At 40.8% G+C, this 17,303-nt stretch overlaps 1 protein-coding gene across 15 annotated transcripts in view; it reads right to left on the bottom strand.

Annotated features, from left to right (window-relative positions):
• NCALD (neurocalcin delta) overlaps window positions 1-17,303 on the bottom strand; it is a 431,866-nt gene that overhangs the window by 247,309 nt on the left and 167,254 nt on the right. For 2 of the 15 annotated variants that reach the window (XM_087864693.1, XM_045805846.2), the window contains one exon: window positions 15,382-15,473. The exons of the other annotated variants lie outside the window; for them this stretch is intronic. The gene's annotated coding sequence lies outside the window, so the exon portion shown is untranslated. The remainder of the gene's footprint in view (window positions 1-15,381; window positions 15,474-17,303) is intronic. 15 annotated transcript variants of the gene reach the window in all.

Raw genomic sequence — 17,303 nt, 5'->3', positions numbered from 1 at the left:
GCTTAAAACAAGAGCAGATTAACACAAAGTGGTAAATGTCATGAGTAGAGCACACAGCTTTCAAAAGGAACTAAAATATTCCCTACACGTATTCACTATAGCCCTTTAAAAAATATTTTAGCAATAGGTATCCAGAGCCATAAAAATATTTGTCCTCTTTCACTCAGGGCTAATTCATCCTAAAGGAAAAAAATTTAGAACACAAGAAGATGCGCATGGCAACATTATTTATAATAGTAGAAAAATGGAAACAACCAACCAACTAACCAAAATAGAGCATGTTGATTTAATAGAAAGGTACGACTTTGTTCAAAATGATAATAGTGAAACTCAGAAAAAACGTTATGATGTAATATTAAATTATAAAAACCCAGAATCGTAATGCTAATCCTGGAGCTATCTACATCCAGCTTAAAGGACAGAGAAAATAACACCGCTTTTAGAATTACAGGTGACAGCCCTGTTTGCTGATGCTCTCTGGCCAGCCCAGGCTTCTCCAGGCTTTCATAACCCCTTTATTTTCCTCAGACTAAATGACTTTCTAAGAGTAACCCTTATTCAACTAGACTAATATCTGCAATTGCCCATCCAACTTAGAGAGATCTGGGCCTCGCCCCTCTTGCTCTCCTTAGTTCTAGTACAAAAATAACAAGAAAGAACGAGAAAGAGGGAGGGAGGGAGGGAGGGAGGGAGGGAGGGAGGAAGGAAGGAAGGAAGGAAGGAAGGAAGGAAGGAAGGAAGGAAGGAAGGAAGGGGCGGAGGGAGGGAGGGAGGAAGAAAAAGAGAGAGAGAGAAGGGAGGAAGGTAGGGGGAGGGAGAGAGGGAGAGAGCAAACTTTTGTACTTATTCTTTTGGTTTTAAAGCTTTTTAAATTTCATATTCTCTGACAATTGGATTCAGAGGGTTAATAAAGCTTTTCACAACACATTTCTTGAAATAACTGTCCCAGCATGCCTGAAGCAGCAAGCAGAGAACCAGGAACAATGGTTTTTTTTTGTTTTTTTTTTTTTTTTTTTGAGAGCTTGTGTGATCCCTTCCACACAATCTGTAGAATTACACCTAGTTTTTTATTTAAGGAACTTGCAAAAAAGGTGGAAACATAACATCTTAACACCACTCATTCATTCACTCATTCATTCCACAAGTGAGCACCAACTATGTTGCAGATACCATTTTGGGTACAGGTTATGTCACAGTCCCAACTTGCAAAAGATGATGAAACAGGTAATTCTCATAACATGTGAAGAGTGGCTCGAGAGAGAAAGTATAGGGAGACCAAGGAGGCACACCTAACCCAGGTTTGAGGAAGTCAGGGAAGAGGAGATAACATGCTCCCTTAATTCAAATTCTAATAAAGTCAAATCAATCATGTAGGAAAAATGAGGAAATAGGCCCAAATCAGACTCTGTATTCTCATTTCTAAGTCATATTCTCATAGAGTGTCCTGGCATTAGGGTGAGTAACATTCTTCTAAACACAGCCTCCAAATATAATAGACATCAGAAAAGTAATTGGTGGAACCAATTCCCCTCAGCAAATAGCAGATGAACTAACATTCTCCAACTGCCCAATGTGGGCCAGGCCCTCAAATCAACTTCCAGTCTTGCCATTTTGATTTTCTCTGTCCTAGATGAAAACATTCTTTCTCTCCATCTGGCTCTGTGAATGATAGTAGTAGGAAGTAGTTTATTTTGGTTTTAGGAAATAGAAAAGAAACTATATTTTGTTATTTTTTTTAAAGGTGGCAGAGAACATGCTGAATCATATTCTTTTGCTGGGCACTGTATAGACAACATGCTATTGTTATGGAAAAGATTCATCTTCTCCAATGCCGATGGTGTCCTGAGTAGCCTCAGTGTGATAAGTCGGAGAAACCACACATTGACACGGCCTTGTCACAACTGCTATAAATTCTCAGGTGCCCCTGAATCTCTCATGGAAAAACCACTAATGCTACTTGTTCCCATGAGCCCGAGACCCTTAGAGCTTCACCCAGGATGAGAATTTAAGAAGAAAGGAATTCAACACTGATCTATCTCCATTTTAATCTTACTAATACAAAACCCGTAACTTGGAAATATTCCTACTTTGGCCTCTGCAATAAAATTTCAGGAGAAAAAAAAATTTAAAACATGCAGAAGCTTGCAAAAGTTATCTATTTGGCATAAATAGTACTAACTTGTGTGCCTGAGTTCTTCCCCTAGGCTTATAGGAGCAAAGGTAGTTCAGGGAAAGCCAAGAAGGGCAAAGGTTTGGATACCAACCAAGAAAAAGACAGGGCCAAAGAGACAGGGAAAGGAAGAGCTCAGCAACCCATTAATAGCAAAGGGGTCAGGTAAAGAGGAGGTGCCATAGAGAAGAGAAAACAAAGGAGAATGGAACAAATCTGGAGGTGCTTTTTATAGGATGTCTGTGGACAAAGCGGGAACCACAGAGAACCCAGACCAATTCGGAAGGCACCATCAATACATTAAAACACTTGCCATGCTTCTGACCTCTCAATGCCCACCATCCAGGGCAAATGGGATCTCGTAAAGCAGCAGTTGCTTTGAGAGTCCCTCAGGAAGGTGTCTTCCTGGGACCTTGCCATACCATTCGTCAAAAACTTCAGCACAGCTGGGTTTTGTTCTGGCACTAGAGTAAACCTCTGTTTCGTTGGTTGTGTGCCAGCTGAACTACCTGGCTTCATTTTGGGGCCATGTTGTATGAAAAGTACATTATTAAAACTACATGTGGCAAGATGCTCACACCATGGAAGTCATGTGAGAAGTGAAGACATCTGATCAAAGAGCATGGGCTGTGACCTATCCTGATGGAGGGTAGATAGGATTGCTGCTATTATGCAAATGTTCAATGGGCTTGTTCTTTCTTTCTCTTTCTCCCCCACTTCCTCCCTCCCTCAACCTTAATCATATATAATTGAATTATGATAAGGAAAGTCATATAACCTTTTCCCAAGGTCAAGTGAATTAATGAATTTCCACTAATTCCAAACATACCGAAAGACATAAGGATAACCAATGCATTATGGGTTGATGAAGAACACCAAGCTACCAAGGAGATCATCGTTCCATTTTGTGGTTGTCAACCACGCTGCTCTATACCATAATAATATGAATGGCCAACATCCCAGCCTTGCCGCTTATCAGCTAGCTAAACTTGGGCAAGATAATTCTCAACTGTGTCTAAACAGGATTAATAACCACCTGTCATAAGGATTAAAGAGTTATAAAACATGTAAAGTGCCCAGGGCGGGTCCTGGCACAGCACCATTACGTTGCGTGACACTGAGGATGACATTCCCATGTCTATGTGGAAGGCTCCCCTGGGAGTTGTGCAGTGCACAACCATGTCCAGGTTTGGTACAGAACAAGTGCTCACTCAGTATTTGCTTTTCTTATCATTTACTGAGTCCTTATTATGAACTGAGTCATGCTGAGCAATTTTCAAGGATTTTCTTGCTTGATCTGCAAAATAACCCTTTGAGGTAGGTACTCTTATTAGTCCCATTTTAGAAATGAAGAAACTGAGGTGCAGAAAGTTTAAGTAACTTGCCCAAGATACCAAGCATCAGGATTCAGACTCTGATGGCGTAACTCCAGCTCAGTTCCTCATTGGCGATGCTATCTACCATTGCCTCTGGTAGGGACAAACATTAGGCCAAAGGGCTGAGGTCATTCTTAGGTTAAGTCAACTAATTAATACAATTAATCCACAAGCATACTCTATAGAGAAAATGGTAACAAATCATGCCTTTCGTTTCCAGAATGCGTAGTCCAAGCTCATTAGCTACTGCTACCACTTTTTCCCTGATGCTGTGAAGAACTGGAGTACCAAAATTAACAAAGATCATCACTTGTCCACATTCAGCAAAGATCTTTCTGTGCCCACACTCCTAATGAGGGCACTTGTCATTAGCTAAATAAGCAAACCTCTAGAAATCACTTCCTCTTAAGAAAGGTCAATACAAATGTATCTACTAATTGGCTGATGAACTCATGTCCCAGCAAGCCTGAGGGGTCTCCATTGCCCAAGGAAGGCCAGAATTTCAGCCTCAGCTTTTTGGACTACCTCTTGGTGTCCAAGGAGTAACACTGAGTGATGATACTATTACAAACTAATAAATCTCAGTGATGCATGCAAAAAGGGGCAGGTCTGATACAGAATGGGAAAGGGATAACTGAAGCTTTTCTAAGTCCCTTCCTCATGGTCCCCTCGTTGCTCTTTGCTCTCTTGTCTACTAACTCTTGACTGCTTGCACTTCCACAAGCTGAAAGGACACAGACTTCTGGAGGCTGTATGGTAGTACGGGCTCTAGAATGAGACAAACCAGGTTGAAATCTTGGTTCTACCACCTCCCATGGTGTGACTTGTCCCATGAGTCCTCTGAGCCTCAGTTTCCTCTTCTATACAGTTGGGACATACCTACCTTATGGGACTGAGATAAAGATTAAATGCATGCCAACTCCCCAAACTCCATAAATAAAAGCTGCTATCAAGGACTCTGGATTAATTGAAAGTGATGACGTATTTTTTTGTTCACTTACAAGGACATAGACATTCAAACGAATATTATGCTCTTCAAAGCAATCATCTCAAGGTATCTCTAGGCAGCAATTTTTCCCCCTAAAGTTTCCTTTGCTTAATACATTTCTGGAACTTCTCCTTTGGAATCCCATGTCGCCAGCATGAGTATCTTCAGTAATGACAAATCTCTTTGCAGATGCATTATGACCAGAATGGTCATTCAGAGCCAAGTGCAGTATTGAGAAGAGGAGCACCTTTTTGGCCAAACATAGGCCAAAGGAACGACCGTCAAGTCCCAACCTGGTCCCAATACATGTGCCCAGCTCTATCTGTTTCTACCACTCCCCCATCCTATGCACTCAAGGTTCCTCATTCCCTGAACAAGTAGAGCCTTTCCTGCTCCCAGAGTTCTGTGCAGGCTACTCCTCCTAAATGGCATGGCACAGCCTTTTTTCCCTAGTCCATCCAGAAACATCCCACTTAACCACCACATCCCAGCCATGTCAACCCTTCTATCAGCGGTTAAGAACACAGAGGTGATTGAATATTCTTTCCTGCTTTGTCTAATATTCTTTCCTGATTTGTCCCTCTACCTGAGGGTCCATTTCTGGGTTCTCTATTCTGTTCCATTGATCAATGTGTCTGTTTTTGTGCCAGTACCATAATCTCTTGATGACTACAGCTTTGTAATACAGCTTGAAGTCCAGAATTCTGATGCTTCTAGCTTTGGTTTTCTTTTTCAACATTACTTTGGCTATTTGGGGTCTTTTCTAGTTCCATACAAATTTCAGAATTATTTGTTCCAGCTCTGTGAAAAATGCTGTCTCTTCAACAAATGGTGTTGGGAAAACTGGACAGCAAAATCCAGAAAAATGAAACTGGACCACTTTCTTACACCATACACAAAAATCAGTTCAAAATGGATGAAAGATCAAAATGTGAGATACGAAACCATCGAAATCCTAGAGGAGAACATAAGCAACGGACTCTTTGACCTTGGCTGCAGCAACTTTTTACTAGACATGTCTCCAGAGGCAGGGAAACCAAATCAAAAATGAACTATTGGGACTTCATCAAGATAAAAAGCTTCTGCACAGCAAAGAAAACAATCAACAAAAATAAAAGGCAAACTACAGAATGGGAGGAGATATTTGCAAATGACATATCACATAAAGGGCTAGTATCCAAACTCTATAAAGAACTTATCAAACTCAACACCCAAAAAACAAAAAATCCAGTCAATAAATGGGCAGAAGATATGAACAGACATTTCTCCAAAAAAGACATACAAATGGCTAACAGACACATGAAAAAATGCTCAACATCACTCATCATCAAGGAAATACAAATCAAAACCACAATGAGATACCACCTCACACTGGTCAGAATGGCTAAAATTAACAACTTAGGAAATAACGGATGTTGGTAAAGATATGGAGAAAGGGGACCCCTCTTACACTGTTGATGGAAATGCTAACTGGTGCAGCCACTGTGGAAAACAGTATGGAGGTTCCTCAAGAAGTTAAAAACAGAACTACCCTATGACCCAGAAATTGCACTACTAGGTATTTATCCAAAGGATACAAAAATAGTGATTCAAAGGCCACATGCACCCCCGCATTTATATCAGCAGTGTTCACAATAGCCAAAACATGGAAAGAGCCCAGATGTCCATTAACTGATGAATGGATAAAGAAGATGTGGTTTTATATATATATATATATATATATATATATATATATATATATATATATATATATATAATAGAATATCACTCAGCCGTCAAAAAGAATGAAATCTTGCCTTTTGCAATGACGTGGATAAAACTAGAATGTACTATGCTAAGTAAAATAAGTCAGCCAGAAAAAGACAAATACCATAAGATTTCACTCATATGTGGAATTTAAGAAACAAAACTGAAGAACAGAGGGGAAAGGAAAGAAAAATAAAATAAGATAAAAACAAAGAAGGAGGCAAACCATAAGAGGCTCTTTACTATAGGGAACAAACTGAGAGTTGCTGGAGGGGAGGGGGGTGGGGGAAGGGATGGGGATTGGGTGATGGGGATTAAGGAGGGCACTTGATGTAATGAGCACTGGGTGTAATATGCAACTGGTAAATCACTAAATACTACCCTTGAAACTAATAATACACTATATGTTAACTAATTTAAATTTAAATAGAATCTTAAAAAAAAAAATAACACAGAGGTGAGAAGCCAGACAAGGACTCCAGAAAAGCAGCAGACAAGGCAGCGATGTGCATGGACCAGGGAGTAAGCTGCCCAGGTCTGAACCCCGCCTCTATGACACGGTCACAGTTGTGACCTTAGATGAGTTACTTCCCTTGCCAATCCTCAGCTGCCTCGTTAGTGAAATAAAATAAAGAGCAGGAGCTACTTCAAAGGTCTATTTAGGAGATTATGTAGAGCGCCTAGAACAGTATCTAGCAAATGTTTGTCTAATAAACTCTGAGATCTATCATCTCTTAGCTGGGTAATCAGCTTGAGTTGGTTATTTAACCTCTTCATATCTCAATTTCTTGCCTTTAAATGAGGATAAGAAAAGTAGCACCAATTTCATATGGTTTCTGAGGATTAAATAATATAATGTATGTAACTTGCCTTGTATGTAATATATGTGGAGCTCGGTATATGTTAGGATTTCAACAAAACAGTAGTTTTTTCTTAAAGTTATTTCTTTTGAACTCCGTAACACCTTCTTTGTACCTCTATTACGGAACATATCAAATTATATTATAATAGCCTAGGCTGAGAACACTTTGAGGACAAGAACTTTGTCATTATTCTTCTGAAAAAGGGGAAAAGTAGTTCTGCTGGCCATAGGATGTGGGGGGGGGGGGTTGAAAATTGAAACAGAAACCACAACTTGCAAAATTGTACTATGACTCACGAAAACAGAAAAATTGTACCAAACCATGACATGCAAGCAAACTAAGTTCAGACTCTTTAACACCAGCTCATTCAGACCCATGGTGTTCTACATCAGACCACAGACAAACTAGTCTAAGAATAATTCCACACGAAGTCATATGTCCTAAAGACCATGGACTGTTTCAGCAACTTCGTACTTTATAAATTCTGACCAATCTCTAGCCAAGACCATTCTGTGACTAACTCCAGTTTTACAAACTCTGTGGATATTCTTCCCTAAACTCCATCTCCACCCTATTGAAATGCCCCCAAACCCTCCATGGTATGTGCTCCCCCTTGCAGCCTCAAGCTAATAAACCTAAGTTTGTTTGACTATGGTGTGTCCCTGGTAATCTTTGTTTGGTGGACTTCAACATAGCTTAGCATGCCAAGGACTTGGCACAGCACCTGGTACGAAGCAGGCATTCCGTAAATTGTGTCTTGAACAAAAGAATGCAGTAATGAGACTCTTGCTTTTATAACTTAAGAGTTCAGAAGATAATTGTAAACAGAGAGTTTCAAAAATATTAGGAGCCACATCAAGCAGCCTTAAGGGGACTGCGTGTATAATTTTTCAAGCTGCGAATCTTCAAGAGCCATCCTAGGCTGAAAATACGTAATCAGGAACACTGATTAGAAGCCAGTGTTGCTGCTGTGCTCTTATACACATCAGTATAATCCCTGCTCGATAGGAAATGATAAACTAATCAAGGACACAAGGTGAACAGGCAAGTGGACATGGTGTGTGTTCCTACAGCACTGGACACAGGGCCTTGCCCACAGCGGTTGCTCGTGGAAATTCATTCATTGGTTACTGACAGGCATTTTACTCTGTAGGTGATAACTGGCTGAGAGTTTCTGAGCAGAGGCAGATCCTGATAAATATGATGGTCTAGGACACTTCCTTTCTAGGAGCAAGTTAATACTATGAGCTGGCAGCCTTGCAGGAGGTTATCTCAATAACCAGGCCATTAGGAAGGTCCTTGCCTATTGAGATAACAGTGGAAAGGAAATGAATCTCTTCTGCAAAGCTAGCACCATGGTGACTAACTGATTTTGAGGGAGCGTGGAAGGCACCAGAGTTAAAGAAAGATGCATCAATGTTGACCACCACGGGATCACTGGAAAACGATCCTGACAGAGACAGAAATAGCTGCAAGAACAGAAGTGATCTTGATACCTGCGCGAATGCCCGTTACTACGGGTTCAGGTTCTTAAGTTAGAGTAAGTAGCACAGCCTTGCACTAACCACTTCCTACCTGCTCTAACACCCTGCGCAGGTCAGATCAATAAGGGCAAATGAGGTCTTTGTATCCACTTAGAGTAACTATCAGCAGCTTATTGATTCTAGCTACTCAAAGTGATGACATTCCCTTTGTCATCAGGCATGATCGACAGATTTTTTTTCCTTTAGTTTTGCTCAAAATTGCAATTAAACTCATTTAAGCTATGAAAAACCCTTGAACTTTAAGCCAATCGACTACTAGAAGAATAGCTTATAGATTTTTTTTTTTAACCTTTTTCCTTAACATTTTCATGATACAAACAGATCAGCCACTGTGGCTGAAGACAAAGGCAGGCCAGACATTGTTCGAAGCTAAGGAAACAGGAAACACAATTGAGACTGATACTGTAAACTAACTAACTTATATAAGTGAATACTATTTTCAAAGAGCATGATTTTATTTTTTTCTGGACCCTTTTAGATGAAGGTAGCCCTGCCAAGAATCCATCACAAATTTGGAAAGAAAAAGTGGGGTTACATAGAAAAAATTATTACGGAAAATAAGGGAGACTGATACGCTTTCACTGCATCACATTTGAAGATTGAAGATATAAAGCATTAAAGAGAAATAGCCCACAAGGAAAAGGAAAATCAAATATGAATTTCTTTTCCCAATAATGCAATTTTCTGGGCACTGCTGACTTGTCACTCACCAAAAACCCTCAGCTAAAGAAAACATTTTCAGGTCCTTTTTCTGAAATTGCTGCAACCAGTCTATTTTCAGCTCTCTTTCTCTGAGCCTCCTAGAAAAAATTCTTAAATGATCCCGGGACCAGGTTTGGTTCAAGTTGTCAGAAGCTTTTAAGATGGCTTTGCTACTTTGCTTTTATTTTCAACTAATCTCCAACTAGGTGTATGGGCTAGAGTGAATGTCTTTCCCAAAAAATGAGCCTTTCTGCCACTTGGTTACCTGGGTCTATTCTCATTAAATAATTCATGCACAAATAATCAATGAACAACTGGAAATGATTATTTGGCAATTACATTTAGCTTCAACAGAAACAACCCATTAAAACAATAAAAGCATATAGTAGTCTCCCTTTATCTGTTGGGACTATGTTCCAAGACCCCCAGTGGATGCGTGAAACTGCAGATAGTACCAAACCCTAGGTATACCATGTTTTTTCCTACACATACATACCTATGATGAAGTTTAATTTATAAACTGGGCACAGTAAGAGATTAGCAACAATAACTAATAATAAAATAGAACAATTATAATTCACTGCAATAAAAGTTACATGAACGTGGTCTCCCAAAATATCTTACTGTACTCATTCTTCTTCTTGTGATAATGTGAGATGATCAAATGTCTATGTGATGAGATGAAGTGACATGAACGACACAGGCATGGTGATGTCCCCTTAGGCTACTACTGACCTGATGATACTTAGAAGAAAGATCATCAGCCTGTGGACCACAGTTGACAGCAGATAACCGAAACCACGGAAAGCAAAATCATGGATAAGAGGGAACTACTGCACCTGTTTTAATGACCGTTTTTAACTCTGAAAATGGCAGTTGGGACAACCAATAACATGAGCTATATGGTGATACCCTCCCTCAGGGCCCTTGGAGGTCAAAATGAGGCTCCACATTATGGTAAAGGTCAGTATGTTTCTCACCACACAGTGAGGCTAAGAAAACTTCAGAAAACAGAGTCTTTATGAGCTAAAATTCAGAACACTCTAGAGAAGTAGTAAGTTTTTAAAGTGATAAAAGTGGCTTTATATAAAATTAATTTGCTCATTAATTTAATGCATCCACTTTGCATTTTCTCCAGACCTAATGTCACAAGTAATCATCCTGAGGGTTCAGTGGCAATGGGCCACTTTGTTGGTTATTCCCAATCCCCCCTCTACAGCACCCCCAACCATACCCCACTTCTCGTGTCCGGGGGTGGGGGGTAGAGGGGCTGTGATCACCTAGACTCCCTGGGCCTCTAGCTTCTTGTTGGGTTTGATTAATGGGGGACACCAGTCAAATATGGGAAAGTGGGAAGAAAGCAGTGTGGTGCTATTTTCCCTATTCTCTCTCTGTTTTACCACAGTGTCTAGCAAGAATTCTCTCCCTTCACAGCTATGGCTTCTGTTGAGTGGCCCCTCCTCCATAATTACAACCCTCACTGGACTCTACTATTTGTTCCTCTTGTCCCTTCAGCCTGGGCAATGGCGTCCCCTTTGCAGTTAGTTCCTGGGTGCTGAACCACCCCTTGTTTGTTCCTGTAACAGCCCACAGGTCTGCAACAGCCCCGTCATTAAACTCTCTTCATTCAAACCCTCTGAGGTGAATTCTGTTTCCTGCCAAGATCCCAAAGCAACCACTGTGCAAAATAAATACAGAAGTGTTTGTGTCCTGGCTGAGGATGGCGAGCAAACACAAAAGGAGACCAATATCTGTGAAAAACATGCGTAAGCAAAACAAACATCCACCAAGCTTTCTGTTTGGGCAAACAATGATTTAATGTCAAGCTTAATGTCAAAACCAGCAAAATACAGCTAATACTCCTCCTTTCTAACTTCTCCTTTTTTGAAATGAGAGGGGAAAATATAACACTTTCATCCCCACCATCAATATATTCCCATTGGATAAACCCCAGGAAAGCCAGTTCCGAAGACTAGAGATTCTCCATAAGTCACATGGACGCTTGAAAAAGATGAGCTTTTATTCCATTCCTATTCTTTTGCAATTAGAAAAAGAACATTGTCTGAATCTTTTTCCTTCGGTGCCCAAATTCAATTCACTATACTGTAGAAAGGGTGATGATAATGCCTTTCAAAAACTAGGGCCATTTAACAAAATAGAAAAAAAAATTTAAAGCACTGTTTTATCCAAATCGTACAAGGTGGTATGACACTAAAAATACATGATCAATTCTAAGACTATATCTCAGATGGCTCCTCTTTTTCTTCACTCTGGATATTTCTTTATTAAGCTGGAGACTACTGTTCTCTTTATTATCATTAACCCACCAAATGGATATTTGTAAATTTGCAACAAGCTGATAAACTGCACAGTTTCCAAGGCTAAATATAATGTTTTTACTGGATCCCCTTTTTTATTACTATTATTAAGCTACAGGCCCCTAATGACACAGGAGCTATGAATTAATAAGCCGAGCAGACATTTAACTCAGGCACAATGAACTAATGAGGCTCTCTCTTCCGCATTTTGCTTCACACGGTGCTGATTCTCACCTCCACCTCTCTCTTAATCCATTCTCCAGACCCATTCTCCACCCAACCTTCCCTCATCCGTGCCCAGGAACTATGCTGCCCATCCCCTGCCTTCTGGCTCCTTGTGGAGTTCTGCCAGTGGGAGGCACGAGCAGGAGGCCAGGGTAGAGACGATAACTACCTGGCTCTCCCTCCTCCATGTCCTCTGTACATTGGAATCCCACAGTTCTGGCAGTGGCTGGCTCTCCAACTACACACCCCTGACTACTGCTCCACCTGAGTGGCCCTAACTCAAAGACAGTAGAAGCTTCTCATTATGAAGCACTCCTGGTTGTCTTAATATCCCTTCTTTGTTTCTTTCATTCTGTCTACGCCTCTGTAAATAGTACTTTTGCTCAATTCTCTTCAGAGTCCTGCAGAGTATGCCTCCTGTTTCCTGCTGGGTCCCTGACCAATAGGAGCATGACTTGGAACAAAAAGCACAAGGTTTCCTCAGACAAGGGGAGGTCCCCCAACTCACATTCCCTTTCCCCCCTACCCATTCCCACCACATGCTTCTGAACGCCAGGGTTAAAAATGCAGATCTGAGGAAAAGTTGGAAAACCATCACAGATCCAAGGAGACAAAGGAGGTAGGATGACAAAATGGAATATGGAATGTCCTAGGTTGAACAGGAAAAGGATGTTAGTGTAAAAACTAGTGAAACTGGAATAAAGTCTGTAGCTTAGCATTATTGCTGATTTAATTTCTTAATTTTGACAAATACATTCTGGTTATATAAGAGGTTAACATTAGGGGAAGCTAGGTGAAGGAAATATAGGAAATTTCTGTACTACCTTTGCAACTTTTCTATGAATATAAAATTATTCTAAAGTAACACATTTATTAGAAGAAGGAGGAGGAGGAGGAGGAGGAGGAGGAGGAGGAGGAGGAGGAGGAGGAGGAGGAGGAGAAGAAGAAGGAGAAGGAGAAGAAGAAGAAGAAGAAGAAGAAGAAGAAGAAGAAGAAGAAGAAGATTCCCAGACCCTGCACCAGACCCCTTAATCAGAATTTCAGCAGCAGGTACTTAAGCAGGTGGTTCGAGGACTGAACCTTAAAAAACACCACCCCTAAAGGACTTGGAAACTATTAGTTCTGGTTGAGATAAGGATGGAAAGAATTGTTTACTGATGCTAAATTACAGCATAATTACTTGACTATTTAAAGAAAAGAGGCAATTGAAGCCTTGTCAAAGTTCACCTTCTATCCCAGTTAATTAGAATGATTCATCCCTCGACCAGTCTCTGTATTTAGTTTCTTGCATAAAAACACTTGAAAAGGTACAGGTAATTATAGAACCAAACAAAGAAAGTGACAGTAGAGTTCTTCCACTTCCTCCTCCCTCTGAGATCAAGGTTTTTTGCAATGCATGTCCTTTTTATTTCTCCCAACAGAGTTTCCAAGAGGGCAGGGCCAACCAAACAGACTGTGAGTACAGCTCAGTTCAGTATTCTTCACCCATTACTTTGATGGACTGATGATCTGTGCTTCCCACTTATCCACAGCACTATTTATTTTAGGAAGCCTGTAATTCTTATATTCAACATTTTCTATGCCATTGGAGTGGGATAGGTAGAGGTGAAAATGTCACCATTATTATTACTTGTTTATTCAGAAAAACGTTAATTGAGCACCTACTATGTGCCAGGCACTACTGTAGGCCCTGGAAATCTAACAATGAATAAAATAATTTCCACCTTCAGGGAGCTTAAAGTCAAATCAGGAAGACAGACAATTAAACAGATAAGTACCAAACAAGCTATAGGTTCATCCTTCCTATCCTCACGCTTTGCCCACCATGACTTAGAAACAGGAAGAACTGGTACGAACTGATTTTAAAGGAGACATAATCTTCCTCACTCTCAATCCCCTCATTCAAAAAAAAAAAAGTGAATAAAAAAAATCTCTCTTTGCCTTATAAAGGTTGTCACATAGCTCAAATAATAATGGATGTAAATGTGCTCTGAACATTGCAAAATGTTATAAAAATGTCAAGCAATACAAATTAATGACTTAAACAGCCCCTGTCCACTAATTCTAAGGCAAAATGATAGTAGTTCAGTGGCCTTTCCATTAACCAGAAATTTCAGACAGTAAGATTTTATAAAAAGCAATCCTTTCAAAGATCTAAACTCTGTCGCTTTGGAGTTAGCAATTAGTGAGAATTAGATTAACATCAAAGAACTGCATCAGAGAGGAGAAGTCTCCTGTGAAGAAAGTAGGGCTGCCGTTTTATTCATGGTAGACCCATTTTTGCTTCACTCTCCCTGAACAAACAGGAGGGCTCGGTTACTTTGACTCTTCTCTAAAATTGAAAGGAATTTCTCAGCCAGAGCCATTCACATTTCTATTTTATTCAAAAAGAAGCTTCCAGATCAGCAATGAAAGAAAATCTGCTACCGTCAGTTCTAGCACATATAAACCTGTGAGCAGTTTTCAGCAGATATCTTATAAAAGATTATGCTTGAGAGAAGTCTTAAAAATCAGATTTGCTGTTTCAGATAAAGATAGTGTCTATTCTTAGCTTAAAGGTAGAAAATGTTCTATTCGAGCAGTTTACCATCTTTTTCTCTGCCTGGAGAAGTCGATGAGCTTCTAAGGGCTCTCTGGATACCATGGTAACCGCATGATTCTGATCAAGTCTGTGGTGTCTGGGGTACAGGTTAAGGAACATTACAATGCCATCTAAGAAAATCTGCATTAGAGACACTGCGGGTGTGTTTGAACTGGACATCTGACACATTCGCCACAGGTAAACACAGTTGTGAGCCTCTGCTGTGTCCCAGCGCTGGACCGGCACTTGGGTAACCCCGTGACTGTAGGACACCCTTGCAAAGAACTCACAGTGGGCGTGGCACCCAGGGAGCAGGAAGTTAATTATAAAATATACAAGAGTGTATAGGAATTATCTTGTAAAGTTTTAGCTTTTCTTCCAAATTAAAATTTTATTCTCTAGTTTTTGCTGTGACTTCAGTCGTGGAAGTCTTTCATGAGGACGGCTTCAACTAAATATAAACTGAAGAAGTTAAATGTTGAGCACCCCTGCTCAACAGATCAGAAAGAAATTTAAGTTGCTCATGTGGAGCTTCAAATGCACTTAGCCGGAAAAATGAAAAGGAAAATGAAAACTATTGGCCTATATAAAGAAACCATTTTTGGCTTTACCGGTGCGGCAAAAATCACATCTGGCACGTGGGACTCTCTGAAGTCTACATAGACTGTCTCCCGGGTGATCATATTTTCCCTTCACCCAACAGTAATGAACACATATCAGATGACAGAGACTTCCTCCTCACTGTAGCGCATGTGTGCATGCTCACGCCAGCAGATTATGCCAGGAATCACTTTGGGGCTCACCAGAGACATGAACCAATGAGCACCTCAATCATTTCCATATGTGTGAAAGAAATTAGATCACTAACCCCAGATGATCTTCACAACACCCATGAGTGAGCTGAATTTCTTCAGGAAATATTTAGGAAGCACATGCTAGGGCATCAGAGTAAACCAAGAGCTGAAAGAGACACAAAACAAACATCAGGCCTGGCCCCTTTTTACCCTTTGGTTGAAGAGATAAGAGAGACTTGCAGGAAATAGGTAGCATTTTGCTCTATCTCTCCTGCCCCTTAACATTCTCTACATCTCTGGTGACCTCATGGAGTCCTTCTGTCTTTGGCGTCCACCCACCAGCCATGTCCATTAATCACTTCCTCCATCTTCGTGATCCTTCCCACCCCTCCCCACCTACACACACAGACCTCTTGGGTTCCTTTCCTTCTGGGCACAATCTGAGAAGCTTATGATCTCTCCACAGAACCCTCAGTATCTTTGTTCTCTTCCCTTTTTAACCCTGGAGTCATCCTGTATTCTGTGTTCTCTGCTCCAACACTCAACACTCCTGGAGAAAAACCACATAACCACATAGATGCTTTGAGGAAGCCATGCAGAAAGGACTACTGGAGAATGTTAGTTTCCCAATTAGAAGGTAAGTTCTTTGAGGGCAGGAACTGTGTCTCATGCTGTTTTGGTAAGCCTGACGGCATCCTAGCAGGCTTAATAATCCTTGTTGCAAAGCAGTTAAAACCAAAACCAAAAAACTTAGGGAAAAAAAATACGGTCCATACTCATTAGACAGATAAACTGATTTTTTAAACTTTCACACATGGTTTATGTGAAAATAAACACAGCTATTCCAAAATAAAGCATTCAGCAAAGTAGCTTTAGAAGGTAGTCCTACTTAAAATACAGCTAGTAAAAGTTATTCTGTGGACTTCAGTTATTCTGTGAAGAGTTGTAAAGCTCTTCAAACTTATTTTATAATTCAGAATAGTTTCTAACAAGCTCGTTCTTCTTGTTAATTAAAGCAATGTAGCAAGATCTCACTTACTATCTCTCTCATACTACATAGCAAACCACCTCTAAAACTTCACCAAATAGGAGCCATCCTCTGGTCATATATGTATGTCTCCAGGGAAAAACGGAAGCATCTCTCTATGTCACCAGAAAGGTAAATATCAGAGGAACCCTGAAATAATTCATCGCAGAGAGAAGAGAGTCAGCATCCCATCAGGGCAACAGCCGCTATGATGAGTACAGTGTCAGTGTGACATTGTTGCATGAACAGGGGGCCCCATGGAGCCTCGAGTACTTTGAGTCCACACTGGAAATGTAAAATGTTCTTCCCTCACACCAGTGGCACACCTGTCTCAGAACTGGGTTCGGGGGTGTCACTACTTTGCCAAAAGCCAACTGCACCGCAGGCCACGACCCTCATACCAGCTTGTCAGGAAGAAACCCAAATGTTGCCTGATTCTCCTACAAATGTAATAATATCCGACAAGAGACTGATTGGACAGCACACGATGTCATTTCCTCTAATTAAGGAATGCTCGAGAAAAACCAAAATAGCCACAAAGCACTGTCAGCAAAGCAATCAGCAGCAACAATTAGCTGTCAGCTCACAAGCCTGAGCTGAGCCTTGTGTAGGGAGCTGGGCTTGTTGTGGGTTTCCAAATCAGCATGACAGTAGGAGTCAAGGATGACAAGGCTGCAAAGAGGGGCCAGAACTAACTGCATGCCAGCGGGTGAGGGGAGTAGCAGCAGCTTGTTTGTTTGTTGGTGGGTTGCTGTGTGGCAATGGAGGGGACCTTATGAAGAATCCTGCACGGTGCTTCCAAAGTAGCTAGAAGTCTGCTGGCTACAGCCCATGCTGCATTCGCCAGGAATCACCACCCTTCTCTACCTGGGACAACACTACCCACACTTTACAGTGTATACACAGTTCGTCTGCACCGCCTTTGTGAGGAATTCACAACTTCAGTACATGCGAATTCTCCCTTTTCTT

The sequence above is a fragment of the Ursus americanus genome, chromosome 9, assembly GCF_024610735.1.
Source record: "Ursus americanus isolate L20-20 chromosome 9, mUrsAme1.1.p, whole genome shotgun sequence".
Classification (NCBI taxonomy): Eukaryota; Metazoa; Chordata; class Mammalia; order Carnivora; family Ursidae; genus Ursus; species Ursus americanus.
This window is presented reverse-complemented; position numbering and strand designations above follow the sequence as displayed.